Below are 19,620 nucleotides of genomic sequence, written 5' to 3'. Positions count from 1 at the left end.
TCACCTCGGCCTCCCAAAGTGCTGGGATTACAGGCTGAGCCACCGAGCCTGGCCAGTAATACAGTATTTCAAACCCTTTAGTACATTTCTGACATTTCTGGGGAGGTATGAGGGAGAATCTCAAGTATGTGCTTGTTCTGCCATCTTTATTCAATTCCAGATGAATACTGAACCTTGTTTTCCAAAATTTCCTTATAAGGTAAAGAACAATGTTTATAGTTTGTTAACATTTGTGTAAAATAGGAGGTAAAAATGTATTAGCGTGTTCTTTTTTTTTTTTTTAATCCAGAGTCTCACTCTGTCACCTAGGCTGGAGTGCAGTGGCATGCTCATGACTACCACAGCCTTGACTTGTTGGTCTTAGGTGATCCTTCCACCTCAACCTTCCAAGTAGCTGGAACGACAGGCACATGCCACCACATCCTGCTAATTTTAAAATTTATTGTAGAGATGAGGTCTTGTCAAGTTGTTCAGGCTGGTCTCAAACTCCTGGAGTCGGCAATCCTCTCGCCTCTGCCTCCCAAATTTCTGGGATTACAGGTGTGAGTCACCATGTCCAGCCAACATGTGCCTTCTTGTTTTCCTTGAATAAGTGCAACTCAGTGCAAAACAGGGCCTTTATCTAGAGCCCTCCTCCCCAGGTGTGTACATGGCTTCCCTTTCACCTCATTCAGGCCTCTGCTCAAATGTCACCTCCTCAGGGAAGTGCTTTTCTAACCATCACATGATAAATGAACTCCTGACCTCCCTGCTGCTCTCTCCCCACTCCATGGTCCATTTTTTTTTTTTTTTTGATTAGAAAATATAGTTTATTGAGAAAGTAAATTGGAGAGCAAGAAAGAGGAGATACACCTCCCCAAGGGAGGGAAGGGGGTCAAAGTTTAAGAAAACATGTGACAACCATAGTTCAAAGAGCACATGGGCACACCAGAGTCTAGTAAGGCAATGGCCCTTGCTCCATTTTTATTCATAAAACTTACCACACCTATGTTGTGTATGTTTCCTTGTTTATATAAGTTTCACAAGGCAGGGACTGTTTTCTTCACCACTATATCCTGATCACTTAGAACAGGGCTTGTTATGAAGAAGGCATTCGATAAGTATTTTCTGAATGAATTAATACATGCACAAATGAATTCCATCTGGGAGCTTAATGCAAAGCAGTGTTGAAATCGTCTCATTCAAAAAGGTCAAATAGGTTTCATTCATTAATGAATGGTCAACCGGTGGTGACTGGGAAGCTATGCTGAGAAGGTCTGGAGGTGACTCAGGTGAGGAAAGTCCCGTGGTCACGTGATGACATTGACTCCAGGCACAGAAGGGGAAGGACAGCACAAGTATCATATAAATGCAACTTCAGAGTATCTGGTAGGCTTGGTTAAGGCAAGTCAGATCAAGAACATTAGGGTCAAGTGCTCCTTTTGAATAATGAACTTGAAAAACATAACCGTATCAAACAAACAGTAAACTAACACCTCATGTCACATGTCATGCATCTACCTGCCTGCAAAGTTTCATGACTAGAGAGTCATTGTTCAATGATCTGGACCAAATGTTCAGAAAATCTTAAACTTCAATTTATTTTTATTTTTACTTTTGAGTTGGAGTCTCACTCTGTCGCCCAGGCTGGAGGGCAGTGGCATGCTCACAGCCACCGCAGCCTCGACCTGCTGGGCTCAGGTGATCCTTCCTCCTAAGCCTTCCGGGTAGCTGGAACTACAAGCACTCACCAGCACGCCTGGCAAATTTCTTGATTTATTGTAGAGATGAAATCTCACCAAGTTGCCCAGGCTGGTCTTGATCCCCTGGACTCAGGCAATCCTCTTACCTCGGCCTCCCAAAGTGCTGGGATCATAGGCGTGAGCCACCACACCCGGTTCAATTTATTTTTAAGCAAAAATATTTGATTGACTTTAACCTTGGTAGAAATTATATTTCAAATCCTGGAGTTTTCTAATTTGGGAAACTTATTTGAAATTAAAAATTGCAGCAGTCCAATAAGTGAGGAAAATGCCAGTTAGATTTGGAGTGTTAGGTGAAACTCTTGGCTATAAGTGACAGAAACAACTCAGCTTAGCTTAAGAGAAAGGCAGATTTGATGAACGGCTCCTGGAACCTCAGGTGGGGCCTTTTGCTTTTTCAGATGTTAGTTGCACAGGGCTTCAGGGAACCAATGTATGGTGGCCCCAGAAACTCTTTATTTATTTATTTATTTATTTATTTATCAGAGTCTTACTCTGTAGTCCAGGCTGGAGTACAGTGGCACAATCACAGCTCACTGCAGCCTGGGCTCAGGAAATCCTCCCGTCTCAACCTCCTGAGTACTACAAGCACTCGCCACCAAGTCTGACTGACTTTTAAAATTTTTATGTAGAAACAAGGTTTGTTATGTTGCCCAGGCTGGTCTTGAACTCCTGGGTTCAAGCCATCCTCTGGTCTTGGCCACCACACCCAGCCTAAAACTCTCAATGTTCTGTTTTCTCCTGCCTGGGTGCTTCATTCTCTCAGAGCAACTTTTTCTACCAGCCCAAGGTGTCTCATACCCAGTTTGGGCAAATGCAAGAGGATCTGGGTTTTTCTTTTTTAATCCAGTTCTGATTTGAAATATTCCAGGAAAGTTGACTCATTGGTCAAGCTTGGGTCCCAGGTTTATCCATGGGCCAATAGAACAAACCATGTGGTATAACACCAAGACTGGGCTACATCTGAGCAGGTGCCTCCCTAGGGGCTAGTCTACCTAAGGTTACAGAAGAGTATGGAGATTCCACTCAGAAACCAGCGTCAACAAGGGAGAAGGAACATTTTCCAGGACAGCTGTGGTGAGGGGAGAGGGTGTGCATGGACTCCATGCTGTAACCAGTTCTCCGTCCTGGTAATTAAACAACTTTTTTCCAGATTTCACTTCCTCCCACCTCATCCCCTTCTAACCCTCACACCAAATGATCCTTGGAGTTTTTCCCTGCATAGTTACCAGCAATCTGCTTCAAATTCAGCAACTCTGAGGGAAATAATAACGATGACAATTTTCTGGAGTGACTGAGTTTGCAGGGCACAAACTGTGCAGGCGAAATGACCAGAGTCACCTGGAGTGGAGTGGGCGTGGGTGCTCTGTTCTTCATGAATTATTCCACTGCCGTTTGCTCGCACAGAATTTTACTTCCCTTTTCACATCTGCCGCCTGACTGGGCCCTCTGCCATCTGGTGCTTTTATTCTTCTTCTGATACTAACAACACCACTAAGACTCAGGGTAGCGCAGGCCCCGTCAGGCCTGCCAATGTGTCCACCTATTTGTAAATAGTCACAAGCCCCACAATATTAGCCCAGAAGGGTCCATGGCAAGCAGCTGGTCCGCCCCTTTTATTTTACAGGAGGAGAAAATGAGCCCAAATGATCATGTTTGACTTGCTAACGGTCACCCAGTGTATTGGTGGCAGAGCAGGGGTAATGTGTTGTTGTTTTCTGGTTTCTAGGTCACTGATGTCTCCAGGAACTAGACAAAGCCACTAGCAAAAAAACAGAACTAGAGGTGGAATAGAGAACCACTCCAGCAGCTCCTCAGGATCAAAGTTTTTTTAGAGATGGGATCTCCCTCTGTAGGCTGGAGTGCAGTGGAGTAATCATAGCACACCATGACCTTGAACCCTTGGGCTCAAAGCATCCACCTACCTCAGCCTTCTGAGTAACTGGGACCACAGGTGTGGTCACCACACCCAGCTCCTCTTTGCATCTTATCACCATCATATATCAAAGAAAATGTAAAACAAAATTTTCCCGTTTCTTAAAGCTGACCCCAAATCTTGACCAAAGTCCCCCATCTCTTTGATTCTCTTTTAAAATAAACTCAGCTGGGCTCAGTGGAGCATGGTGCCAGTAATCCCAGTTACTTTGGAGGTTGAGGTGGGAGGACCACTTGAGGACAACCTGAGCAACATAGCAGGACCCTGTCTCAAAAGATTAAAAAAAGTCGGGCTCAGTGGCTCAGCCTGTAATCCTGCGCCTTGGGAGGCTGAGGTGAGTGGATTGCCTGAACCCGCAGGTTCGAGACCCGCCTAGGCAACTTGGCAAGACCTCATCTCTGCAATAAATCAAAAAATTAGCTGGGTGTGGTAGCACATGCCTGTAGTTCCAGCCACTTGGAAGGCTGAGGTGGAAGGATCGCTGGAGCCCAGCAGATTGAGGTTGCGATGGCTGGGAACGGCCACTGCACTCCAGTCTGGGCGACAGAGTGAGACTACAACTCAAAAAAAAAAAAAAAAGATTAAAAAAAAATTTTTTTTTAAATAAACTCATCCCCTCAAAGTGTGTGTACAGGACCCCTCATGGAGCTAGGCCTCTCCTAAATGTTCAGCAGGAAGTTATTGAGTCCCCCTCATGCTCAGTGGGGAATGCAACAAGCACACACCTTACTTACGGTCTGTCTCAGTCTGTTCCTGCTGCTATAACAAAATACCTTAGACAGGGCAATTTGTACACAATAGAAATTTATTGCTTATGGTTCTAGAGGCTGGGAAGTCCAAGATCAAGGCATGACTGCTCCAGTGTCTGGTGAAGGCTTGCTCTGCTTCACAGATGGCAACTTCTCGTTGCTTCTTTACATGGCAGAAGGGGCAAACACACTCCCTTCAGTCTCCTTTATAAGGGCACTAATTCCATGAGAACAGAGACCTCATGACTTAATGACTTCCCCAAAGCTCCCCAATACTGCTACACTGGGTACTACATTTTGTCTTTTTTGAGTCTCACTCTGTTGCCTGGGCTGGAGTGCAGTGGCATACACATGAGCACTGCAGCCTCAACCTGCTGGGTTCAGGTGATCCTTCCACCTCAGACTTCCATGTAGCTGGACCCACAGGCATGCGCCACCACACCTAGCTAGTTTTTTGATTTATTGTAAAGGCGAGGTTTCCCCATGTTGCCCAGGCTGATCTCAAACCCATGGGCTCAGGCAATTCTCTTGCCTCTGCCTCCCAAAGTGCTGAGATTATAGGCGTGAGCCACTACGTCCGGCTAACAATTTTTTTTTTGAGTTGGAGTCTCACTCTGTCACCCAGACTGGAGTGCAGTGACACATGGCCACCCCAGCCTCAACCTGCTAGGCTCCAGCGATCCTTCTGCCTCAACCTTCCAAGTATCCGGAACTACAGGCATGTTCTACCACACCCAGCTAATTTTTGATTTATTGGAGAGATGAGGCCTTGCCAAGTTGCCGGGGCTGGTCTTGAACCCGCGGTCTCAGGCAATTCACATGCCTTGGCCTCCCAAAGTGCTGGGATTACAGACTGAGCCACGAAACCCAGCCTAACAATTTTTTTTAAAAAATCAAATCAAGGCCGAGGTGAGTGGATTGCCTGAGACCGCGGGTTTGAGACCTGCCTGGGCAACTTGGCGAGACCTCATCTCTATAATAAATCAAAAATCAGCCAGATGTGGTAGCGCGTGCCTGTAGTTCCAGCTACTTGGAAGGCTGAGGTGAAAGGATCGCAGGAGCACAGCAGGTTGAGGCTGCGGTGGCCGGGAGCAGCCACTGCACTCCAGTCTGGGTGACAGAGTGAGACTCCAACTCAAAAAAAAAAAAAAATCAAATCAATGTACAATATCTACATCATCGTTTAGGTAAACAATGTGCAGAGAAGAACCATGTAGTATATTATGATTGCTTTTTCTTTCTTGTATACTTTGTATCTCCTGGAATTAATAACTACCCTGTTGTTGTTTAATTGGTTTTCTATGTATGTCATTAATTCATCTTCCAACTCTCTGACAGATTTATCAAATTCTTCTCAATACTTTCAAGCACATCAGGTGATGTCTCAGTTTCCTATTTTTTCTTTGGCATCTTCAAAACCCAGCAATCCTGAATTGCCCTGCTGCCAGAGGACTGCTTTTCCCCTAGGTGTGATGCATAGTGGTTGTTCCAAAACTTTCCTTCACTACATCCTGGAAATGCCCTAGACCTCTCCTGTGCTATCCCCACATCTTCCAGGAATCTTCTTAGGTTTGCATCCCTCTTGTTTTTGAGGTACACTTCTTCCAGTAGTTTCTTGAGAACTAGTGAATGGGAAGTGAATGTTTAGCAACACAGTATGTCTGAAAAATACCTTTATTCTATCTTCATGATTGGTTTATATTTGGGTTGGGTAGAGAAGTCTAGATTATAAATCAATTTCCCTTTTGAAGACTTTGATCTCTTTGTCCCTTAGATTCCAGTTCTGCTCTTCAGAAATCTGATGCCATTCTGAAGTCTGATGACTCTCTGACTGTTTTTTTCTTTCTCTTCCCACCCCCCTCCCTTTTTTTTGAGACAGGGTCTTGCTCTGTCACCCAGGCTGGAACACAGTGGTGCAATCAGAGCCCATTGTAGCCTTGAACTCTTGGACTCAAGTGATCTTCCCACTTCAGCCTCTGAAGTAGCTGAGACTACAAGTGCATGCTACCATGTCCAGCTAATGAAAAAAAAAATTTTTTTTTTGAAGAGACAAGGTCTCACTATATTGCCCAGGTTGGTTTTGAACTCCTGGCCTCAAGTGATCCTCCTGTCTTAGCCTGCCAAAGTGCTGGGATTATAGATGTGAATCACCCTGCCTGGTCTGTTTTTTTTCTCTCTGGAAGTTTTTGGGACTGTCTCTTCATCCCTAGAGTTTTGGAACGTCACAGACCTGTGTCTTGGTGTGGATCTGTTTTCATTTACTGTGTTGGGCACCTCTTTGGCCCTTTTAATTTGAAAACTAATATAATTCAGTTTCAGATTCTAGCTTGAATTCATTTCTCTGTTTTCTCTTTTTGGAAATCGTGTTTAACTGACGTCATCTGACTTATGTATTACTTATCTTATGTATCTTTTTAATCTTTCCAATGTTTTGTCCTTCTCTTTTACTTTCTGATAAATTTCCTCAACTTTATCTTTTAGCCTTTCTATTGAATTTTTCTGTCACCATATTTGTAATCTTTATGAGTTCTTTCTTGTTCCCTGATTGTTCTTTCTCTTTAAAGAGCATCCTGGGCCAGACGCAGTGGCTCATGCCTGTGATTCCAGCATTTTGGGAGGCGGAGGTGAGAAGATTGCCCAAACCTATGAGTTCGAGACTAGCCTGGGCAACTTGGCAAGACCTTATCTCTACAATAAACCAAAAAGTTAGTTGGATGTGGTGTCGCACGCCTGTATTTCCAGCTACTTGGAAGGCTGATGCAGAAGAATCACCTGAGCCCAGCAGGTCGAGGCTGTGGTGGCTGTGAGCGTGTTTCTGCACTCCAGCCTGGGCAAGGAAGTAAGACTCCAGCCTCCCCTCCCTCCCTCCAAAAAGAGCATCCTGGCCGGCCTTGGTGGTTCAGCTTGTAATCCCACCACTTTGGGAGGCTGAGGCGAGTGGATTGCCTGAGCCCGTGGGTTGGAGACCAGGCCGGACAACTTGGTGAGACCTCGTTTCTCCAATACATTTTTAAAAAATTAGCTGGGCATAGTATTGAGTGCCTGTAGTTCCAGCTACTTGGAAGGCTGAGGCAGAAGGATCGCTGGAGCCCAGTGGGTCGCCACTGGGGTGGCCATGAATGTGCCACTGCCCTTCAGTCTGGGCAACGGAGTGAGACTGTAACTCAAAAAACAAAACAAAAAAAAAAAGAGGGAGCAGGGATAAAACTGTGTTCAGTCAGCCACACGTGACTGGGATTCCCATATCCTGGCTTTTAGGTCTGCTCTTCCAGCTCTGTTTTGTCTTTCTTTCTCTCTCCCCCACCCCTGTCCTTTCCTTTTCTGCCTTCCTCTCACCCCTCTTTGTTTTCCATTCATCTTTCCCTTCTTTTTTCTTCTCTCCCTCTCTCACTCTCTTTATCGTCTTCCTCTCTCTCTCCTTTCCTCTCCCCCATTCCTTTTTTCTTTCTTTCTTTCTTTTTTTTAGAATGCCATCTATTCTTGCCTTCTGTGCTCTTTAAAATTCTTTAAATATAAATAGCACCTTGACCTCTGGCTTTAATTTGAATGTGTCACATTTTTGCAATAGACTCAGAAATACCAACAACCCCCAGAGTCGGTGCTCCCTAATCCTTTTCCTCTGTGTACTTGCTGAGAAAGCTCGCTTCAGTATTTCTGTGAAGTGATCTTGGCATTTCATTCACTTTAAGTCCGGTAACTTTTGTTCAGGGTTTGAGTCCCAGAACTTTGGTCAAGGGAATAAAGAGAGGACAAAGAGAATACTCTTGTCCAGCAGGGGAACAGTGACAGGGAGTGGGTAGAAACAAGTGTCAATTGATGAATAAATGCAGTAAACATGTAATGAGTGTCCACTATATTCCAGGTACTGTCCTAGGTAGAGAAGACATACAAATGAGTAAGATGTTCAGCGTCTAAGTAGGGAAGACAACAGGTAAACAAATACAACACAATGTGATAAGTGTACTTCAGACTCCATAAATAGTAAGTCAGTGTCTGTTTGTCAGATACTGTACCAGGCACTTTCGTTTTATTTATTCCTTACAATAACATTGTGTGTTAGGCATTATTACACCCATTTTATTTTTATTTATTTATTTTATATTGTTGAGTTGGAGTCTCTGTCGCCCAGGCTGGAGTGCAGTGGCATGCTCACAGCTCACCACAGCCTCGACCTTCTGGACTCAGGCAATCCTTCTGCCTCAGCCTCCAGAGTAGCTAGGATTATTGGTGTATGCCATCACACCCGGCTAATTTTTTGACTTTTTGTAGTGATGAGATCTCGCTCTGTTGCCTAGGCTGGTCTCGGACTTCTGAACTCAAGCAATCTTCTCACCTCAGCCTCCCAAAGTGCTGGGACTACAGGTATGCACCACTACGCCTGGCTAACTATTTGATATATATATATATTTTTTGTAGCTACAAAATCTCATTATGTTACCCAGACTGCTCGCAATCTCCTGTGCTCAAATGATCCTCCCGCCTACAGGGGTGAGCCACTGCTCCTGGCCCCTCACCCCTTTTTATCTCCTTCCTCCCAACTACACATCTAAGGATCAGATCCCACTTAGGATCAGAGGAAGAAAGTATGTCCCTCAGGCAATCTACAATTTTTTTTAAGCACTGCCGTAAACATGGACAGGACAAAGGGAAAACAATCATGAAAACCTTAAACTGAAACTGTCCCAGGGCACCATAAATTCTATATATTTGGCCTCCCATGGAGGCCTTAGAAATGTGTCTTCATTAAAATAAAAATATAACCAGGATACTGAAAATCAGTATATGAATGGTGAATCATTTCCTCTATCTCATACTATTCTTGTTAGTTGACTGACATTTTCTACTGAGGAGCAAATAATTCCAGCATTAACAATAAGGTAACTTTAAGCATAGCAAGCTTGTATTTTTTTTTTTTTTTTGAGTTGGAGTCTCACTCTGTTGTCCAGGCTAGAGTGAAGTGGCTTGCTCACAGTCACTGAAACTTTGATCTGCTGGGCTCAGGCAATCCTTCCACCTCAGCCTTCCAAGTAGCTGGAGACACAGGCACACGTCACCACGCCCAGCAAATGCAAACTTGTATTTTTTAGGAAAAAAATTAACTCAGCATGATAATTCTTGACCAATATTTATTTACCTCACAAGTTCAAACAGTTTCTTCAGGGACTAGGCATGCTGAAATAAACAGTGAATTTTATTAAAATCCAAAAGCATTTTAAAAAATTGTTTTTAGAGACAGGGTCTTGCTATGTTGCCCAGGCTGAAGTGCACTGGAGTTTTGACCTGCTGTGTTTCTGATCTGGGTCAGTTCACCCTTCCTAAAGGCATTTTTGAATGATATTTCCAACTATTCATTGGTTCGGGACCTTTACAATTTTTATTTAACTACATGAGTTGTCTTTTTTTTTTTTTGAGTTGGAGTCTCACTCTGTCACCCAGGTTGGAATGCAGTGGCATGCTCACAGCCACTGTAGCCTCGACATGCTGTCCCAGGTGATCCTTCCGCCTCAGTCTTCCAAGTAGCTGGAACTACAGACGCATGCCATCATGCCTGGCTAAATTTTTGATTTATTGTAGAGATACGGTCTCACCAAGTTGCCCAGGCTGGTCTCAAACCCATGGACTCAGGCAATCCTCTCACCTCGGCCTCCCAAAGTGCTGAGATTATAGGTGTGAGCCACCGCACCTGGCTATGAGTTGTCTTTTTTAACATTAGTCAGTGCACATCTTACTATTTTTTAAGTTTCATAAATGCATGCTCAGCTTATTTATTTATTTATATTTATTTTGTTGAGTTGGAGTCTTACTCTGTTGTCCAGGCTGGAGTGCAGTGGCACGCTCACAGCCACAGCAGCCTTGACCTGCTGGTCTCAGGTGATCCTTCCATTTCAGCCTTCCAGGTAGCTGGAACCACAGGCGCATGCTACCATGTCCGGCTAATTTTTTATTTTATTTATTATTAATATTATTATTTTATTTTAAAGATGTGGGGTACAATTCAGGGTTAGGTATACAAATGTTCATTACCAGCTAATTTTTAAAAAATTTATTGTAGAGACAAGGTTTTGCCAAGTTGCCAGCCTGGTCTTGAACTCTTGGGTTTAGGCAATCCTCTCACCTCAGCCTCCCAAAGTGCTGGGATTACAGGCTTGAGCCACCGCATTCAGCTGCATGTTCAGTTTATTATAATCCTTAACCATGAGTTCTTGTAATACGTGGAAACAGTGTTTTGGAAATGGAACTGCACGTGTTTTCAGAGTATTTTTGTACGTACTATAAGATACCATTTTTTCTTTTTATTTTTTTTTTGAGTTGGAGTCTCGAACTCCATCACCCAGACTGGAGTGCAGTGGCCGCTCCCGGCCACCGAAACCTCGACCTGCTGGGCTCTGGCGATCCTTCCGCCTCAGCCTTCCAAGTAGCCGGAATCACAGGCATGTGCTACCACGCCCGGCTGATTTTTTTGATTTATTGTAAGAGATGAGGTCTCACTGCCCAGGCGGGTCTCGAACCCGTGGGCTCAGGCAATCCACTCACCGCAGCCTCCCAAAGGCGCGGGATTACAGGCTGAGCCACCGAGCCCGGCTGATACCGTCTTTTCAAAGAGAAACCTTTAAGCCTTAATAAAATAATAAATAAAAACAATACTGTCTTAGATGTGCAGTCCTTTTTCCTGTTTTCATTTTTTTTCCCTTTCCTTTTTCTTGCCAATAACAAACATTTACCAGATACTACCTAAGGAATAGCCATGAAGATGGGGTAGAAATGGGCGAGGGGGTGGTTAGGTCTGGAGATAGTTTTCTGAAAGGAAGACCAGATGCCCCCAGAGGACCATCGGAGGGATCACGTGGGAGAGCTGGGGACAGGGAGAAAATACATACACACAACTCGCTGAACTTATTCAGTTTTTAAAAACTCTGACTTTGAAACAGGAACTTGTCTGAGGTGTCCTGAACTGAGGAGTGCAGACCTCGCCTTCCTCTTTCTCGCCAGCACCTTGTCCTTTAAAGCTGTCGCCGGAGGTGGCTTCCCCTGGCTGGTGAAGGAGCTGCCTCGTGTGTACAGTCCTTGTTCTTTCAGAACCAGGGGTGGGTAAGTGGAGGCCGCAGACCCGGGTGCTCCCTGAGGGGGTCTCTTGTCACTTTGGTTATCCTAAGAACTAGGTAGAGAAGTTTTTTTGGGGTAGTGGGGAAGCTAAACCCCATTTAGGCTAAGAAAAGGAGGTGGGGGTGGGGTGTAGACAGAGATTTTGCCAAATTACAGATGGAGCCGACCAGAACAATTCCCAAAGGAGGCCCCTCCCACTCCCACAGGAAGGCCAAAAAAAGGCTTGAAATTCAAATTATTTTTGGTGCTTGGGTGATGAGAGGGGGGTGAGAGAGGGCAATGGTGGTGAATGGGAACTGAAGGGGGAAGAAAGAAAAGCCAGAATGCTTGATTGGTATCTCTCCTCAGGACAGCTCAGGAGGGCGCCGAATATCACAGGAAATGTAGCTGGACTTGAATAATATTTCTTATTATGTGTCTACAGGCTAGATTGTAGAGGAGGATATTCACACATTTTAAGTAAATGTAGTTTCTGCTCTGAAAGAAGTCACTGTCGTTTCTCAGCCTCCTGAGACGACAGGATATGGTGTCTGCCTACTCTCTTTCTGCTTCTCTCAGACCCCTGGTTTCTTCCAAAAGCCTTCCTCCTTTCAAGACTGTTGTCATTTTTGTTGTTGTTTCTGTTTCTGTTTTTGCCTTGGGTAAGAAGGCTGGGGAAAAAGGGGGTGGGCAGGCATAGAAATGGTCCGCATCGTCCATTTCTATGGACGATACAGAAGAGGCAGAAAAAGCGATACATGGATCTGAAAACAGGGTGGAGGGAGAAAGAAAAAGCCAAGAACGTTATCCTTTTTAGGTCTCAGCTTTTCTCATCTCTTCAAAAGAGTGATTTGGACTGCAAGATAGATACTGGACACTCAGTTAAATTTAAATTTCAGGCAAACAGAAAACAACTAAAAAGTGGACATGGCAGTTCTGTGCATTTGAGGCAGTTCTTCTTAAATCAGCTCTGCCAGTGATGTTTAAATGGCAGGTCCCCACAGGGTGCACAGGGGACCAGTGTCCAGCTGTGCCTGAGATGGAGTGCGGGCCCTTTCCACGCCGGGCTTCCGTCTTCTTGCCTCTCCTTTCCCACCAGCCCTCTCCCACTTCCAAAAAAGGAAGGAAAGGCATTGCCCTGGGTTGTAAAAAACCTCTAGGGCCAAGACAAGGGACAATTAGAAATATCTGTGATTTTATTTAGACAGCAAAAGCCTTTTATATCTGAGATACAAACCATCTCACAAGTTAAGTAGGATCGATTCATCGCTGTCCATAAAACTTGGAGAAAAACCTAATTGAATTGTCCACTCATAGATCAATCATTAGAATGGTTGTTGTTTTAAAAATATAGTTTATTTTTTAGAGTAACTTTGGGTTCACAGCACAGTTGAACAGAAAAGACAGAAAGTTCCCAGATATCCCTGTCCCCACACATGCACAGCCTCCCCCACAAGAAATTTTTGGAAGATGATCTCTAACAGAATTGGATGACAGTGCCAAATACCGCCCTGCTGAAAAACAGATGTCAGGTTCCCTGGCAAAGGTGGACCGGCTAGAGATCCTCACATGAGGTTTGTATTCATGAGCAATCCAGTCATCTCAGGCCCATTTTCTTATTTTTAAATTTTGTTTTATTTGACTTATTTCCAACTGTGCTTATAGACACTGGACAGGCCCCCTTCTGAAGCCCTTTTGGGTTGCGTCCCAGGTCTCCTTCCCTCTCATCTGCCTTGGACGTTGTCAGAGCAAAAATTCTTCCGCCCATCTACTTAAGGTGAACAAAGATTCTCAGGGCTGAGGCTCATAAAAATGAGAAATAGAGTTGGTATTCCTTCTTCCGTTAAGTCATATCCATTGATGAATGCTTAAGCTCATTATATAATAATGTATGTAAGTATATAAGAATATACATAATTTAAAACTCTATCCTCATCCTTCTCATTAAGACAGCAATTTCCAATGCTGTTTTACTGTTTTGTTTAATAATCAATTAAAAATTGTCATGACTTAGTCTCAAAAATGCTTTATCACTTAGAACCTTATGGATACAGGATTTTTTTTTTTTTTTTTTTTTTGAGTTGGAGTCTCTCTCTGTCACCCGAGCTGGAGTGCAGTAGCACGCTCATGGCCACCGCAGCCTCGACCTGCTGGGTTCAGGCAATCCTTCCACCTCAGTCTCACAAGTAGCTGGATCTACAGATGTGCATCACCATGCCCAGCTAATTTCTTTTGCTTTTGAGTTGGAGTCTCACTCTGTTGCCTAAGCTGGAGTGTGGTAGCACGCTCACGGCCACCATACCCTCAACCCACTGGGCTCAGGTGATCCTTCCACCTCAGCCTTTCAAGTAGCTGGAACTACAGGCCTGTGCCACCACACCAGGTTAATTTTTCTTGATTTATTGTAGAGATGAGGTCTGGCCAAGTTTCCCAGGCTGGTATTGAACCCATGAGCTCAGGCAATCCTCTCACCTTGGCCTCCCAAAGTGCTGGGATTATAGGCATGAACCACCATGCCCGCCGACACAAGATTTTTAAAAAATTATATGATTAATTTGTATATGCATTTTTATTTCAAAAAATATGATAGGCCAATCAATGAAAGATGTACAAGCATAAAAAATATCTGACATTTGTAAATAATGTTTCAGGGAAAGTGGAATGAGAGAGTACAGTTCAAGGAGGAAAGAGAATCATTTAACATTTTTGGTGGTCATAGAACTGTTTGTTCACTTTTAGAAATGAATAATGATGTCACATTACTGTGGCATCTAGATTCTATTGGATGCATTAAAAAGAATGATCTTACAGTTTTATTTTAAAACGCACCATGCTAACAACCACAGAACATGTCCTTTGCAACCACCTAAGCCTGTGATTAAAAGTTATAGATGTCAACTTAAACCCTTTGTGAAGGAATACAGAGATTTTCAGCATTTTTTTAGGGGATGTAGGTAGGTAGGTAAAAGCCTGCTACTTTCTCCCATTCTCTCACGGACATTACTGCTCTTACTATACATAGTACTTACATTTCCTGATCTGTTACAGCCTTGAATGAGAGAAATGGTAGGCATCATTGCCCCTACAATTTCAGAGGCTTCCCAGTTCCAAGTTCTTGGTACCTCACCATGCCCTCATCTATTCTGAACTGGGTGGCGGTTTCAGGATCACAGCAAAAGGGTTTAAATTGATGAAACCAGAAATAAGTCAGCCCCTAGACCTCATGGCTGAACTATTTCAAGAATAAGCAGTGGCCATGATTTGAGTCATGATGTGCTCAGTAACAAATAATTACAAGCTGCATCTTAACAGACGTCTACTGCAGTGCTCGCCCGTCACCTTCTGAATGGCAGGAGAGCCATGGCAGGGTCTTATGGGAACTAATTGGAATGATTTAACCAGCCCTGATGTGTACCTTGTCAGAGGAGATTAACTTTCAAATACCAGGTGAGGTTCTGGTGGACTTTCTCCAGGTATTGAAGCTTTCTATGTGGACAGGGCAGCTATGCAATAGGATTGTAGCAGTGGGAATGGAAGAGGAAGGAAACACTGCTCTTTATGTCAGAGTTAGAACTAAAAGGTAGCTCCCCACAGTTTAAGGATTGCCAGAACCAAGCTTAATCAGCCTGTGGAACTGACAAGCAGGGACATCTCAGTTATCCAGGGTCAACAGGGAAATATATTTCACTATAAGGGATTTTGTACAAATAGATAACTTATTTGTTTAAGTACAAACACTCATAGCATGCTTTTAGCCTTAAATTTTTTTTCGTTAATTAAACTTTTTAATGTGTTTGTTTCTTTTCTTTTTTTTTTTAGAGATGAGGTCTCACACTATGTTGCCCAGACTAGTCTTGAACTCCTGGGCTCAAGCCATCCTCCCTCCTAGGCTTCCCAGAGTGCTGGGATTATAGGCATGAGCCACCATGCCTGGCCTAATTAAACTTTTTATTTGGAGATAATTGTAGATTCACATACAACTTAAGAAGTAATCCCCAGTCATTGCTTTGCTAAGCTATGGTGTGGTTATGTGCTTTTTAAGTTATGGCCAGGCCATGTTCCTGACTTTGACTCTCTCCCCTACCTTGGGGAGGTGAATCTCCTCTTTCTTTCTCAAATTTATTTTCTAAATAAACTATATTCTCTAATCTAAAAAAAAAAAGAAGAAGAAGAGGTAATCCAGAAAGACTGTGTGGCCTTTTCCCAGTTTTCCTCAATGATAGCATCTCATAAACCACAGTAAGATCTCACAACCCGGATATTAACATTGATAGAGCCAAGATACAGAACATTGCCGTCAGCACAAGGATCAATGTGTTGCCTTCTTATAGCCACACACATTCCCTTCTATCATACACCCACATACTCATGGCAACCATTAATTTGTTCTTCATTTCTATAACTTTATCATTTAAAAATGTTATATAGCTGAAATCATACAGTAGGTGGCTTTTTCATTGGCTTTTTTCACACGGCATAATTCTCCAAAGAGTCATCCAGGCAGTTGTATCAATAGTTTATTATTTGGCCAGGTTCGGTGGCTCAACCTGTAATCCCAACACTTTGTGAGGCCAAGACGAGTGGATTGCCTGGGCTGTGGGTTCGAGACCAGCCCGGGCAACTTGGCGAGATCTCGCCTCTACAATAAATCAAAACTTAGGTGGGCGTGGTAGCACACCCGTAGTCCCAGCTCCTTGGAAGGCTGAGGAGGAAGGATCATCTGAGCACAGCAGGTCGATGCTGGGGTGGGTGTGAGCATGGCACTGCACTCCAGCCTGGGTGACAGAGTGAGACTCCAACTCAAAAAAAAAATTAGTTTGTTACTTTTCATTGCTGAGTGGTATCCCTCGGTAGACACAACATTTTTGTTAGACAAAAGTTAGACTAGTCACCAGCTGAAGGACATTTGGATCGTTTCCAGTTTTTTACTATTATGTATGAAACTGCTATAAACATTCATGTACAGGTTTTTGTGGGATTATCACAGGTCTTCTTTTCTTTGGGGAAATGGCCAGGTGTGAAATTGTTATATCATAGGACAGTTACATGTTTAGTTTAGTTTTTTTTTTTGAGTCAGAGTCTCACTCTGTCACCCAGACTGGAGTGCAGTGGCACACTAACAGCTACCACAGCCTCAACCTGGGCTCAGGCAATCCTTCCATGTCAGCCTTCCAAGTAGCTGGAACTACATGCATGCACCACCACGCTCGGTTAATTTTTTGATTTTTTTATTGTAGAGACGAGGTCTCACCAAGTTGCCCAGGCTAGTCTTGAACCCATGGACTCAGGCAATCCTCTTGCCTCAGTCTCCCAAAGTGCTGGGATTATAGGATGGAGCCACCGTGCCCAGTCTTTTTTTTTTTTTTTTAAAGAGACTGCCAAACCATTTTCCAGAAAGGCCGTACCATTTTACATTCCCACCAGCAAGGTACCATCATCCTGTTTCACTGAATCCTCACCAGCATATGGTAGTGTAACCCTTTTTGGTTTCAGTCTTTCTGATAGGTGTGTAGTGATATCTCACTGTGGTTTTTCTCATTGTGGTATAACATTTTAAATTTATATAATTTATGGGCTTTTTATTGGTATAGGCTCTTTATTGGTAAAGTCTTTCTTATGGACATTAAAATATTTTTATTAAGAAAAAGATACATGGTACACATGACATAATATTTTAAGAGTATAAAAGGGCATGAGTGAATCCTTAAGTCTGCTCTTATCATCTCAGGGATAATGGCCTTGAGATCACCACTTCTAACAGCAAAACCACATACAACTTTCCACCTGCAATAAAGGCATTGATCACAGCTCAGCCACTTCTTCCCTCTCCAAGGTCATCACCAGGAATGAGGAAGATTGTCTTCAGCACCGGTAATCTGTGTAATCTGTGGGAACCTTTCTCCTCCTTGGCTGTTGTCAGCAATTCCACTGATGGACATAGGACTGAACTGGGTAGTCATGCACTCCTCCATGCCTCTCCCTCTCCTCGGATGGCTTCTCCATTCTCCTGTGGCTTCTAATCTGCTGAGGGTTGGGAAAGCATATCACTGGGGCTTTTGAAATTAGATATTCAACTGGAATAAATAATGTTCCAGAGATCGAAGCTGCCAGAAGGGTGACTGTGTTCCTGCATATGTCTTTTTAGTGAACTGGAACTGTGACAAACTCAGGCACTAAAGGGTGCACTTGGCCATTCACCCAATTAGAACACCCATAGCATCATTAAGTATTAGGTATAAGGATAAATTTAGTTTGTTATTGTTTAATTACTAAATGAAGGAGTTAAGTTGAACTGGGCTTAATTCTCCAGCCTGGTACTAAGCTTAATTTTAATATAGTTTGATGGACATGTGGAGTCATCATATAAATTATTATGAAATTTGAAAGAAGATTCCTGAGCAAATAACCTGTCTCCTGTGACTCATACTGAGTTTTAGTAGGACTCAGAATTCAAGCTGCTCACCAGGTTTTGTATGCTTTTTCTAGTGGTAGGAGTTTGAATGTGAAGGGATACAAAATTGGCTAAATTTTTTTTTAATGCATCCACAGACTGACTGGCAAGTATTTTTAAGTTGAGAATGAAATTTTGAAGTTAGTTATTGTTTTTACTTTATTTTATTTTTAGATTAGGAAATATAGTTTATGTAAAAACTAAATTAGGGGGGAGAGAGAGAGAGAGAGAGAGAGAGAGAGAGAGAGAGAGAGAGAGAGAGAGAGAAAGACTCACCTCCCCAAGGTAGGGGAGGGAGTCAAAGCTTAAGAAAACATGGCCTGGCCATAGCTCAAAGAGTACATGGCCACACCATAGCTTAGCAAGGCAGTGGCGTATGTTGTTGTTTTTAAATCACAAAGTAGCTATGGGATCTCTGAAGTACTTTAATAGCAAAAACATTTACTCTTAAAACTTTTTTCTCTAATCATAAAATAATACATACTTTTAAAAACCTTGGAAAACCCAGCAATATAGGAGATTTTTAACAAATTTTTTAACAAACTCATCACTCAGATAATAATTATTAATATTTTTAGGTATATCCTTGCAAAACTGAATATTTATTATTAAACACACACACACACAAACTGGTCATCTCTGGGGAGGAGAACAGTGTGTTTGAGGATGGTGGAAGAAGTACTGCTTTTCACTGTTATTTCTTTTCCACCTTTTGAACTCTGTACTGTGTGCATATGTCCTATTAACAAGCTAATGGAAGGACATAGTCCATATGTCTAAATATCCCCTTCTACTTTTCTTTGTTTTCCACATTTTGTAATAATCAGCTTGGGTTGAGAATCACTGATGTAAAAGTTCACCCACTTACTTCACTGACTACCATAGGCATCTCTTGGAATAAACTGGTTAGAGTTTATCCTTGCTAATGATTTTGTCTATATTCACCCACAAGTATTTACTAATAGTAGCCTCTTTGTGGGCTCAGTGCTGAGTAAGGGAATTATGTAACTAGTCTAAGCAAAATTAAAGTCAAATATAGCACTAAAACATGGTCATGGATCCAAAGCTAAGTACCTATCCATTCTCTCTCTCTGAACCAGGAAGTCCCAGTTCTTCCCATATAATCCCAGGGCATTGCCAGGAATACAGGAATCCTAGTGGTACACTGTAGTTATTCAAACTGACGGAAAAACAATGCCATCAGAGTGAATCAATAGCAATGGTGCATTTGGCTAGCAAACTGTTATTTCTGGGGACAGCATGCACACTCAGTTCTGAGGCTTATATTAGTGTCAGATTTAGCAGTACAGCAATGTTTTTTTCTTTTTAAGTCAAGTCTCCCTCTGTCGCCCAGTATGGAGTGCAGTGGCATGCTCACAACCACCATAGCCTCGACCCGCTGGGCTCAGGTGATCCTTCCGCCTCAACCTTCCAAGTAGCTGGAACCACAGGTGCATGCCACCAAGCCTGGCTAAATTTTTGATTTATTGTAGAGGTGAGGTCTCACGAAGCTGCCCAGGCTGATCTTGAACCCGTAGTTCAGGCAATCCTCTCACCTCGGCCTCCCAACGTGCTGGGATTATAAGCATGAGCCACCGCTATTTTTTAAAATATAATTTTATTTGAGTCGGAGTCTCACTCTGTCACCCAGGTTGGAGT

This window comes from Carlito syrichta, unplaced genomic scaffold (assembly GCF_000164805.1).
Source record: "Carlito syrichta isolate Samal-C Ts95f unplaced genomic scaffold, Tarsius_syrichta-2.0.1 Scaffold315142, whole genome shotgun sequence".
NCBI classification, from domain to species: domain Eukaryota; kingdom Metazoa; phylum Chordata; class Mammalia; order Primates; family Tarsiidae; genus Carlito; species Carlito syrichta.
This window is presented reverse-complemented; position numbering follows the sequence as displayed.